The following is a 13691-nucleotide window of genomic DNA, read 5'->3' as shown; positions in this document are numbered from 1 at the left end:
TCGTCTCAATAGACAGTGTGTCTGCTCTCTCCTTACATTGTAATGTTGTGCCATATAGTTTATTTCTGCTATCATTCTTGCACAAATTTCTTCTGGTACTTCGTCGTATATAGGACTAGTTGAAACTCGCCCGTTGAAATTTTGACAGCCCTCCTTTCCTTGGAATAATGATACCTAATAATCCAAAGGCTCATTAATTGGCCGGTTGCTGTGATCGATGAGGTTCTAGGCGCTTCAGTCCGGAACCACGTGGCTGCTACGGCCGCAGGTTCGAATCCTGCCTCGGGCATGGGTATGTGTGATGTCCTTAGGTTAGTTAGGTTTAAGTAGTTCTAAGTCTATGGAACTGATGACCTCAGATGTTAAGTCCCATAGTGCTTCGAGCCATTTGAACATTTTGCTCTTTAATTTTTTCGATGTTAACTGTTCTCAAAACCAGCTTGCATTGTACAAATGAGGCTTTTCTTGGAGTTACTTACAGTGGGCTGGAGAACATTCCTAGTGTTAAGTATAACTGTCGTTGTGTTATGTATATCATACATTCTCTCATATTCAGATATATTAAAACAGAGCTACAATTTTATAATTGGAAAATTTCTGATTTTCCCATGTTATAGATGCATTTATGAAATATAAATTCGAAAGACTAAATAATAAACCAAACCATTGGTGATATTTTTTCATGAAAATAATTATTTCATTTTGCGTAACTCTCTGCGTTCAGGGTGTTCGGAAATTCCTGTTCCAAACTGCTAAGACTTGTGGTGGGGAGTGAATAGAAAATATTTTGAATCGCATCCTCTGTCCGGAAACGCATTTCCGTGCTACACCCATTTGAAAACATGTTGGTAACGTGACCACTTTTACACGTAATTGATAAGGTGTAACCCAGTGCGTCACTTGTTTTACAGTTCTACTCAATAACAGCGAAAGAAATTGCTCGTGTACTAGTTGATGGGTTCTCTTCAACGTTATGCAATGTGGTCTTTTCCAATTCGGGTGTGCTGCGTCTCTTTGGAGCACAACAGCCACGCATGCTGACGGAGAAGATACCCCTTCTCGAAGCCGTTGCGTAATTGTGGCGGAAAGGATATGCGATGGAGTCGGAAGTTCTACATCTACATTTATACTCCGCAAGCCACCCAACGGTGTGTGGCGGAGAGCACTTTACGTACCACTGTCATTACCTCCATTTTCTGTTCCCGTCGCGTATGGTTCGCGGGAAGAACGACTGTCTGAAAGCCTCCGTCCGCGCTCAAATCTCTCTAATTTTACATTCGTGATCTCCTCGGGAGGTATAAGTAGGGGGAAGCAATATAACCGTTACCTCATCCAGAAACGCATCCTCTCGAAACCTGGCGAGCAAGCAACACCGCGATGCAGAGCGCCTCTCTTGCACAGTCTGCCACTTGAGTTTGCTAAACATCTCCGTAACGCTATCACGGCTACCAAATAACCCTGTGACGAAACGCGCCGCTCTTCTTTGGATCTTCTCTATCTCCTCCGTCAACCCGATCTGGTACGGATCCCACACTGATGAGCAATACTCAAGTGTAGGTGGAACGAGTGTTTTGTAAGCCACCTCCTTTGTTGATGTACTACATTTTCTAAGGACTCTCCCAATGAATCTCAACCTGGCACCCGCCTTACCAACAAATAATTTTATATGATCATTCCACTTCAAATCGTTCCGCACGCATACTCCCAGGTATTTTACAGAAGTAACTGCTACCAGTGTTTGTTACGCTATCATATAATCATACAATAAAAGATCCTTCTTTCTGTGTATTCGCAATACATTACATTTGTCTATGTTAAGGGTCGGTTGACACTCCCTGCACCAAGTGCCTATCCGCTGCAGATCTTCCTGCATTTCGCTACAATTTTCTAATGCTGCAACTTCTCTGTATACTACAGCATCATCCGCGTAAAGCCGCATGGAACTTCGACACTATCTAGTAAGTCATTTATAAATATTGTGAAAAGCAATGGTCCCATAACACTCCCCTGTGGCACGCCGGCGGTTACTTTAACGTATGTAGACGCCCCTCCATTAATAACAACATGCTGTGTTCTGTTTGCTAAAAACTCTTCAATCAAGCCACACAGCTGGTCTGATATTCCACAGGCTCTTACTTTGTTTATCAGGCGACAGTGCGGAACTGTATCGAACGCCTTCCGTAAGTCAAGGAAAGTAGCATCTACATGGGAGCCTGTATCTAATATTTTCTGGGTCTCATGAACAAATAAAGCGAGTTGGGTCTCACACGATCGCTGTTTCCGGAATCCATGTTGATTCCTGCAGAGTAGATTCTGGGTTTCCAAAAACGACATGATACTCGAGCAAAAAACATGTTCTAAAATTCTACAACAGATCGACGTTAGAGATATAGGTCTATAGTTTTGCGCATCTGCTCGACGACCCTTCTTGAAGACTGGGACTACCTGTTCTCTTTTCCAATCATTTGGAACCTTCCGTTCCACTAGAGACTTGCGATACACGGCTGTTAGAAGGGGGGCAAGTTCTTTCGCGTACTCTGTGTAGAATCGAATTGGTATTCCGTCAGGTCCAGTGGACTTTCCTCTGTTGAGTGATTCCAGTTGCTTTTCTATTTCTTGGACACTTATTTCGATGTCAGACATTTTTTCGTTTGTGCGAGGATTTAGAGAAGGAACTGCAGTGCGGTCTCCCTCTGCGAAACAGCTTTGGAAAAAGGTGTTTAGTGTTTCAGCTTTACGCGTGTCATCCTCTGTTTCAATGCCATCATCATCCCGGAGTGTCTGGATATGCTGTTTCGAGCCACTTACTGATTTAACGTAAGACAAGAACTTCCTAGGATTGTCTGTCAAGTCGGTACATAGAATTTTACTTTCGAATTCACTGAGCGCTTCACGCATAGCCCTCCTTACGCTAACTTTGACATCGTTTAGCTTCTGTTTGTCTGAGAGGTTTTGGCTGCGTTTAAACTTCGAGTGAAGCTCTCTTTGCTTTCGCAGTAGTTTCCTAACTTTGTTGTTGAACCACGGTGGGTTTTTCCCGTCCCTCACAGTTTTACTCGGCACGTACTGGCTAAAACACATTTTACGATTGCCTTAAACATTGTCAGTGTCGGACCAGAAATTTTCGTTTTGATCTGTTAGGTAGTCTGAAATCTGCCTTCTATTACTCTTGCTAAACAGATAAACCTTCCTCCCTTTTTTTATATTCCTAATAACTTCCATATTCAGCGATGCTGCAACGGCCTAATGATCACTGATTCCCTGTTCTGCACTTACAGAGTCGAAAATTTCGGGTGTGTTTGTTATCAGTAGGTCCAAGATGTTATCTCCACGAGTCGGTTCTCTGTTTAATTGCTCGACGTAATTTTCGTATAGTGCACTCAGTATAATGTCACTCGATGCTCTGTCCCTACCACCCGTCCTAAACATCTGAGTGTCCCAGTCTATATCTGGTAAATTGAAATCTCCACCTAAGACTATAACATGCTGCGAAAATTTATGTGAAATGTATTCCAAATTTTCTCTCAGTTGTTCTGCCACTAATGCTGCTGAGTCTGGAGGTCGGTAAAAGGAGCCAATTATTAACCTAGCTCGGTTTTTGAGTGTAACCTCCTCCCATAATAATTCACAGGAACTATCCACTTCTACTTCACTACAGGATAAACTACTACTAACAGTGACAAACACGCCACCACCGGTTGCATGCAATCTATCCTTTCTAAACACCGTCTGTGTCTTTGTAAAAATTTCGGCAGAATTTATCTCTGGCTTCAGGCAGCTTTCTGTACCTATAACGATTTCAGCTTCGGTGCTTTCTATCAGCGCTTGGAGTTCCGGTACTTTTCCAATGCAGCTTCGACAGTTTACAATTACAATGCCAATTTCTGCTTGGTGTCCACATGCCCTGACTTTGCCCCGCACCCTTTGAGGCTGTTGCCCTTTCTGTACTTGCCCGAGGCCATCTAACCTAAAAAAAAAAAAAAAAAAAAAAACGCCCTGTCCACGCCACACAACCCTATGACGAAAATCGAGGAATCTGCAGCCCACACGGTCGCAGAACCGTCTCAGCCTCTGATTCAGACCCTCCACTCGGCTCTGTACCAAAGGTCCTGTCGACGATGCTGCAGATGGTGAGCTCTGCTTTCATTCCGCTAGCGAGACTGTCAGTCTTCACCAAATCAGATAGCTGCCGGAAGCCAGAGAGGATTTCTTCCGATCCATAGCGACACATATCATTGGTGCCGACATGAGCGACCACCTGCAGATGGGTGCACCCTGTGCCCTTCATGGCATCCGGAAGGACCCTTTACAAATCGGAATGACTCCCCCCAGTATAGGCGAAGAACTGTTTTTCTATTGCTGTGAGCTTCGCCATTCAGAAGGATCACATCATTGTGTTCTGCAAACGTGTACTCAACCATCTTGTCTAGCACTCACAGACACCTGAATGAGGCACTAACCAGATCAGAGAAATATGACAAACGTCAAATGACACCGGCTGATCCGACGTAACCATCCCCCACTATGACTATCCTGTTGCATACCTACGTAGCAAACATGTTTTCAAACTGGTGTAGCACGGAAACGGTAGGTTTCAGGACATGAGTTCTTATTCAAAATATTAAGTACTTACTTCCCTCTACAAGTCCTAGAAGTTTGCAATGGGAATTTCAGAATGATTCAAATGGCTCTGAGCACTATGGGACTTAACATCTGAGGTCATCAGTCCCCTAGTCATAGAACTACTTAAACCTAACTAACCTAAGGACATCACAAACATCCATGCCCGAGGCAGGATTTGAACCTGCGACGGTAGCAGCAGCGCGGTTCTAGACTGAAGCGCCTAGAACGCTCGGCCACACGGGCCGGCTCTTGGGAATTTCCTAACAGCCAGTAAGTGACACTACCACAATCAAGTGAATGGGTTTTCTGATACGTTACTACTCCTAAGCAGGTACGTGTTGTCAGTATTAGGTTAATATTCAGTCAGAATGTATTTCTCCTAACAGAACTCCAGGTCATTTAGATTTCATTTCTGATACCTCATTACGTCTGGCGCTGACAGCGTGACAATGACCTTGCTACATAAGATACTGTATTAATCATACAATTATTATATTTTACTGTCACTTATTTATTTTCGTTGACAAATAACTGCAACGTTTTAGTAAAGCAATCAGAAGTTTGATAATTGAGCGTGCTGGTATATATCTCCGTTTTTACTAAACTTTTGCTGTACAACATATTGATCATTACGATTACTTTCTACATAATACAGCTTGATCAGGCGTCTGTGAGTGTGATGCGTCCGTTTTTCACATTTCAACTTGTGATTTCACCATGCGCGTTTCATAAAGTATATACTCGCTTTATATAAGTCTTCGAACTCTTTAACAATTTATCGAGATGCGACATATAGCCTACGTCGTTTCTGAAGGAACAAAACCACTTGCAACTTTTAGGTATGACGTCAGTTTTAATGCTGTGCTTTCTGGTGTGCAGACGAGTTGCTGATAGCATTTTTCTGTACGATATTTCGACATCATTAAATAAAGATGCCGAGAAAACCTGAAAGATCACATTGTTAAAAAATGGTTCAAATGGCTCTGAGCACTATGGGACTCAACTGCTGTGGTCATTAGTCCCCTAGAACTGAGAACTACTTAAACCTAACGACATCACACACATCCATGCCCGAGGCAGGATTCGAACCTGCGACCGTAGCAGTCGCACGGCTCCGGACTGTGCGCCTAGAACCGCGAGACCACCGCGGCCGGCGATCACATTGGTACATTTCCTTGAATAAGATGATGTACATTACAGACTGAGTATATGTATATGGGAGCAAAACTTTATTTTGAACTATACAGAAACCTTTGCTACAGGAACAAACGTATAAAACAGTTTAAGTAAGATCGGTTTTTTTTTTTTTTTTGCAGTCTGAAAGGGGCTGTCCTATTTCCCACGACGATTTTCAGGAAGTTTTGGCCGTAAATGTGAATGAAGTTGTGAATTTGGTAAGACTGTGAAACAGAGATGTTGCTCAGAACAAGTCAGAAAGTGGCAGTAGCTGCGTGAGTTGGACAGCCTAATAATGTACTTCTTTTGAGGGCAGATATTGAGTAAATGAGGTTATATTAATGGAAGAATGATAAAAGCCAACTTTTAAGGTAATCCAGTCTTTTTATGTTTGTAACTGTGTAGTTTCTTATTGTCAGAAAATTGCGTATGGTTGAAGTCTGGTGTAGAAATTTTATAATGAAGTACATGGCTTTGCCTTACAGTTGAAATAAGTGTCAAGAAAGCCAGTTGTACACAGGAGAGTTAATAAGAAATATCTCCCTAACTTGTCTAGATACAAGAACTTTATGAAAAGGTGTATTTTTGTCATGGCTTAGTGAAGCGTAGTTAAACTTGGAGTCTTTTTTCTCATTTATCAGTCGTTAAGATTACTTCCCCATTTTCAATTTTCCTTTCGTGACTCAGTTTACACTCTCGTATTGCACTTCATGAGTTGTGTACTTAGAAGCATTTTGTGAAAATTGGTAAGATACCGTGTTGCATTGCACATCGCAAGTGCGGCAAATGAAATTTGATTTTTGACAGTCACATCGTTATTCCTAAGGACAACGAGTTGTAAAACTGACGAGCGTTCCGTGCGCACAGCGAGGCCAATAAATTTAATTACCATCGAAGTTCATATCCACTGTAAGTCTCAGTGATTGTCAGAGTGTATCTGTGAAAATATACAAATCAGTTCAGAGGCTTAATACCAGTTGGAGATTTCAGTAAAGTGCTGTCTTGTGAATTTTTAACCTGTTTTATCATAATGTTAACAGTTCTTGTACAGTGATTGCTTGCAAGACTAAAAAGATTAGCAATATTCAGGGCCACCATTTTAATCTGGGTCATATTGCTTTGCAGTCAAATGGCATATGTAAATTTCATTGAAAACGGATTGCTTTCCCACACACGAATTGCCTGATATACCGGCTAGCCTGTGTTTCGCATCGTTTAGCGTAAGCGCTACTTATTTCCATCCAAAATTAAATTTTCGGATAGTTCTATTACACTGCATCGAAATTTACATATGAAACCAAGTTTTCACATTTATAAGATACCCACAGTGCTCTAACTGTAAAGTAAAAAATAAATTTTCAAATAGCCTGCATCATTTTATGTTGTTGTTGTTGTTGTTGTTGTTGTTTTTAGTGTTGTTATTTTATCAGTAGTCCGGCAACTGGCCACTTAGCCTATAGTGAGCAAAGCCTGTTCACCTCAGCATGGCTATAGCAACCTACATCCACCTGAACCTGCTTGCTGTATTTAAGCATTGTTGCTTCCCTGCAGTTTTTACCGTTCACACTTTCGCGCACTACCAAATTAATTATTCCGTGCTGCATCAGAATTCGTCCCATCAACCAGTTCCTTCTTTTAGTCCACTTGTGCCATCAACCTCTTCTCTTTCTCTTTCGATTCATCACCTCCTCATACACTGCTCGGCGTATCCAACTAATCTTCAGCGTTCTTCTCTACTACCACACTACAAAAGCCTCTATCCTCTTCTTGTCCGTACAACTTACCGTCTACATTTTGTTTCGATACAACTCTACAGTTGAGACAAATAAATTTTAAAAAAGGCGACCTAACACTTGATTTTTTTAATTTTTTTAAATTTTTTCCAGTTTTTATCACAGTCTCATTCAAACATTTTTATTAGTGCTGATTAGTTCCGGATTACATCGTCCGTTCTCAGACCGCTGTCTTCGTCATAAACGTTAACATACATTTCCACAAGCGCACATGTATACCAACATAAGTGCTATCTTCGTAATGTATAAAATAGTAACGCACGTACAAGCTCCAATGACTTTATAAAGTCAAGAAACAACAGCTAGCCCCGACCAACAAGTACAGCTGGAGCCAGATGTCATTTCTTGTCTTTGTAAAGTCATTGGATTTTGTATAAGCATTACTATTTTGTACATTACAAAAATTGTTATACTATATGCGGTTGGTGCGAGCTGTCCTTTCTTCTGTTTGTGAAGTTAATGGCTCTTGTATAATCAGATACTAGCTTAGCGCCCATTGCTTCGATCGCCTAGACTGCATGCCCTGCACAGACTTTTTTTCCCCTTAACCGAATTTTTATGTTGCTCACAAATTGCAGAACCTTCTAAGCTTTTCACGCCAATTAAAGCCATAGAAACAAGGTCTTTTTCGAATGTACTTCTGACAAGAAAGAGATTCTGGTAGCTGGAATACGAGGTTTTTGTTAATGATATATTTTGCATTCTTGTGTTGATATTTCCATGTTATTGTTGTTGTTGTGGTCTTCAGTCCTGAGACTGGTTGGATGCAGCTCTCCATGCTACTCTATCCTGTGCAAGCTTCTTCATCTCCCAGTACTTACTGAAACCTACACCCTTCTGAATCTGCTTAGTGTATTCATCTCTTGGTCTCCCTCTACGATGTTTACCCTCCACGCTGCCCTTCAATGCTAAATTTGTGATCCCTTGATGCCTCAGAACATCCCTTACCAACCGGTCCCTTCTTCTTGTCAAGTTGTGCCACAAACTCTTCTCCCCAATTCTATTCAGTACCTCCTCATTAGTTACGTGATTTACCCATCTAATCTTCAGCATTCTTCTGTAGCACCACATTTCGAAAGCTTCTATTCTCTTCTTGTCCAAACTATTTATCGTCCATGTTTCACTACCATACATATTTCCATAGAAACGTTCATACCATAACACATGTTTCTTTATATCTAACCCAGACGTGAGATACTAGTCGTCATAGATTACTCCTTAAAAATTATTTAACACAAAAAAATATTTTCTAAGAAGTTTCCATGTCCTCAATCACCCCCTTAGTGGTTGAATTTCAAAAACAGTGAAACACGAGTATTTTTTTAAGTTTCTAACTGAGAAGCCAAACACAAATTTTCAAATATTTAAGTCTGAAAATGCTTTGACAATGAAATAATTTAATAAAAATTTTCAGCCCCTAGTATACTCCCTTTAATCGGGCTGTGTTTCCAACAACAATGAAACACGTATTTTTTATTTCGGATAGAGAAATAAAATACCAATTTTCATCAATGAAGCTTTAAAAATGATTTACTACTTGTTTAATAATGATTTATTGCCAAAAAAATCTTTCACCCACTGTTTGCCCCACATTTCTGAAACACTTTTTTTTTTTTAATTTCTGCCTGAGAAATCAATACCGATTTTCGTAGTTCTAGCTTCAAAATTACCTCAATAGCGAAACATTTTCAAGATGCCTTTCGTCCCCAATTTCACCCCCTTAGGAGAGAAACTTCGAACAATCCCTTCTTAAACGACGCTTGCAGTATGCTTACACCATCTACAAATTTCAAGTTCTATCCTTAGTGGTTTGACCTGGGCGATGATGAGTCAGTGAACCAGCTGCCTGTAATTTGCAAAAACACGTTTTTTTTCATTTCCAACCGAGAAACCAATTGTCATAAGTTTAGACTTGAAATGCTTTCATAATGATATTCCATTATGAAACCATGTTTATAAAACATTTCACTCCCTTAGGGTTGAATTTCCAAAAATGCTGCAATATACATTTCGTTGTTTATGAATAAGAAACCAAATTAAAATATTCGTAGGCCTATATTCGAAATTGCCTTAATAACGACATATTTTCAAAAAATCCTTTATTCCCTATTTCACTCCCTTAATAGTAGAATTCCGAGAAATCCCTTCTTAAACGACGCTTACAGTATAAGATCAACACCCTCTGCAAATTTCAAGTTTCTGTCCTTATTGGTTTGGGCTGAGCGATGATGAGTCAATGAGTCAGTCAGCTGGGACATATATAGAGATAAAAATGTCAGTTACGACTATTGCGTGTGTGCGCGCTGGTGGAAATATCTGTTAACTTTTACGACGAAGGCTGTGGTTTGAGAATGAACAACGTAGTCGAAAACTAGCCACCACAAATAAAAATTTATGAGCGCAACTGTGACACAAACCGGAAAAAAATTAATTTAATAATCCAAGTTGCTGGTTCTCGCTCCTACATTACGTGGGAACTTCACTTAATTTTAAATTACATTTTAAAATTTCTCTTTTAGAGAAAAGCTTTTCTTGCTATTGCAGTCTACATTTCACATTCTTTTCACTTCTGGCATCGTACTTTATTTTACTAACTAAATGATAAAACTGGGATATCATTTTCTAGTCATAAACTCAGCTACACTCAGTTATACTTGTGTAAGTTTATTTTATATTTACCTAATATTTCAAGACTCTATCCATCCCGTTCAAATAGTCTTCCAAGTACTTTAGAGTCTATATAAAAATTACAATCTCATCGCCAACCCTTCAAGACTTTATCTGTTCTCTTCAAACCATAATGCAGTTTCACAATTTCTCCTTAATTTTCTTTCCGTAGTACAGACTGAACGACACGTGTGGTAGGTTATAGCCTCGCCTTTCCTTCTCGGCCAGGGCCTCTCTCTCATGTCTTTCGAGTGCCATATTTGTAGCCAGACAAAATGAAATGACTGATGTAAAACGTATTCATGGTGTTTCGACTACAGGGAAGCTTGCGGAGCCACTTGTGAAACAACGTCACCCATTCTCTCATCTCTGCCGACTTAAACGACTGTGGCATTTTCCTTCCTAATCATACGGCAACAATATCCAAGAGTAACCTGCGTTTTAGCAGAGCAATAGAATCCGGCGGAGACAATGGCAGTTTTGGAAGAATTCAAGTTTCTTCCTTCAAGTCTCATCTTAATGACATTTATCGTGTCCAACTCTGAGTGTCTATAAAAATATTTCATCACTGGAGATGGAATAAAACAATCAGCAGTTATGTAACTGATGTGCTACAGGAATATGTTCACAATACACGGAGGCGCAGACAATACATCTGGTGCGGGTATTATAACGTAGCTTTTGATAAAGACGCAAGGGTGAAGTCTTGTATCCGACTGAATTTTTCTGAAGGGAGATGATAACTAAACTCTTCATCCAGCCATAAATTAGTTCTGGCAAATGCCGGGGCGGATCCTATTATGAGCCCACGACCGACTGCCTGTCAGTACGTTTATATTCGACATTCGACACGTCTTACGGAAGACGAAAATCGGACTTCGAAATCCGTTTCTCGCTTTCGTGCTTACATTTAAGGCCCAAAGCGGATTTACTAGTCCAGTTAAATATGGCTTCCCGGAAAACAGCCGTTCCAGTTTCCAATTTAGTTAGCACAACCGCTATTTCTCCTCAGATAGATATTAGATGGTATACAGCTTTATGCTCAGTCAGATGTACAAAAAATCATTCCGTCCATATAAACCGAAAAGTGTTAAAATAAGACGTAAATTTTAAAAACAGGCCGTAAGCTGACAACCGAAGCACGTTTCAAAAACGGTTATGTGTTTATTTGCGAGTGAAAATAGATGTTGAAAGCAACGAGAACCGGATTTCCAGAATCGGTTTGGACTGTTTACCTGTCCAAGCTGAACCGGTATTGGGAAATTCGTTTACGAAGTCCGGTTTTGGGACCCCGTGTAAGCTTAGTGTGTCCCGTCCTCGTTATCGTAGACCAGTCAGTCTGTAATTTTATGTATATCTACTTTATTTTGTTTACGTATACTTACTTTATTTTTGTTGCTCCTAAATTGTAATACCAAGACATGACCAACACTCTTTTAAAAGAGATCTATGGATGAATAAAACTGCTATTACTGATGTCAAGTGATATGCCCGCTTGTGGACTGCTACTTATGAGTTACTTATGTTATTGCAGTTAAAATGTTTGCGAGATTATATCAGTTCCATTGAATGTAAAGTACCAACTATTTCTTTTCGTTGCATTCATGAAAACGCAAAATCTTGCGAACCACTGATGTTATACCAAACTTTGTTCTTCGAGATCTGTAGTTGTTTTATCTGAGAAAGGTGCGACATTAGAGTGCCTTCTTGTTCTTGTTCTGGTATCGGCGTGATGACGATGTAAGTGTACTGGGTGCATCATTTTGCCAATAATAACTGGGCCATTATATTTCAAACTTGTTTTCATTTTGGAAAACGACAAACCCCTACCCTCCTATTTTAATTTAAATATGCAATTAATTTCTTTTTGTTGAAATTAAGTTGGAAGCGCCTTGCTAGGTGAAGTAACGATCGAGCGCCATTTTGTATGAACGTAAACCACGGACACAATCATTCGTCACCAAACGTGCTGTTAACCAATAATAAGTTTTGGGCTTGGAGATCATTTTATCCATTCCATTAGAGCCAATGAATACAGTTTCATTTAAAGTAAAAATAATCGGCATTTACAACAATTTCAATTACAGTTACGAATAATTGCGCTTCCCCTTTTTACCACCTTTGATGTGGCTACTTATTTTTAAACTTTATGATACTTATAATCTGGAAAATTAGTCAGTTTATACGAAAGGAACGACTTTAGTGTATTTCCACGCTGTTATCCGCTATAATGAGGACGTTGACGTGTTAGCGAAGCAAGCTGCATGTGTAGGAATTTTTCCTCGATTTGAAATCGACATATACAGACTACTTATGTGAGATTATGAACTACGGGAAACATAAATAGCATAAATAGCAAGAGATGTGGAACGTGTCCCGACACAACGAAAGGTGGATGTTATACGGCATTACGACCCCAAATTGCTACAAGGCAATGGTTTACGAGAACATGTTTGGACCAATCAACGATTTTCTGCGTCATTTTACTCCGCTCTATTTCCACCTGTTTTTCTGTACATCTACTTAGAATCAACATTTACGGTTGTCCTATTTGTAAGTGTGATTCCGATAAGAAGATGATGTAATCAATGCCTCGTTTTGTGTCCCACATTTGACTGTGAAAGACAGAAATTTTTGAAGACGATGGTGGCTATAGGATACTACCTCCTTTCATCGGTTTCTTCTACTTCGTTTACTTAAGACAATCACCTGAATTAAGTGATTGTAAATTTCCTTAAGATTCCGGGAAAGAACTATAGGTTTTAATAATATTCATATTTTCATTTTTATGTATTGCTCATGATTAAATTTAAGAAATAGTGTGAGGTGATAGCATAGAAATGTTTAATTTACTTCTAATACCATTTTTAAAAAAATTACTGTGGAGAATATTGAGACAGGTAGAGCTTCGAAATCTGTAAATATGCATTTATGAATTTTCTCCATATAATTAACTATACAACGTAAAGAATTTTTAGATGCTAAATAGAGTACAAATTCTGGAGGCTAAATACAGAAATAAAAACAGAATTCGGGTTATTGGTGGACGAAGAGACTACTCTGTTTCTCCCTTACCATTGCTAGGTTGTAGCCGTAGTAAGTACGAGGCGCACAGAAAATTACTGCAGCTTTTTCAACCAGCAGGCGATGGAGAGTGGAATACAGATTTTATTACTGGGTGAACCCTAATCCTGCAGAGAAAATTACGTTAGTTGTTTAGAGATTTTTTCTGAATATTTTGCTGTAGGGGTTATGAGGTATCCAGTGTCTCCCTGCGGAGTAATTGCGTTACGTTTGATTTCTTACCTCCACTTACGTTTGTGTCTGTATTACACTGATAAAATCTGCATAGCAGAGCAGATGTCGACGGCATGCACTATTTGTCTAGTTTGGCGACAAACATTTCCCGTTTAATTGCTGTTGACAACAGTG

This window comes from Schistocerca gregaria, chromosome 8, assembly GCF_023897955.1.
Source record: "Schistocerca gregaria isolate iqSchGreg1 chromosome 8, iqSchGreg1.2, whole genome shotgun sequence".
NCBI classification, from domain to species: Eukaryota; Metazoa; Arthropoda; class Insecta; order Orthoptera; family Acrididae; genus Schistocerca; species Schistocerca gregaria.
This window is presented reverse-complemented; position numbering follows the sequence as displayed.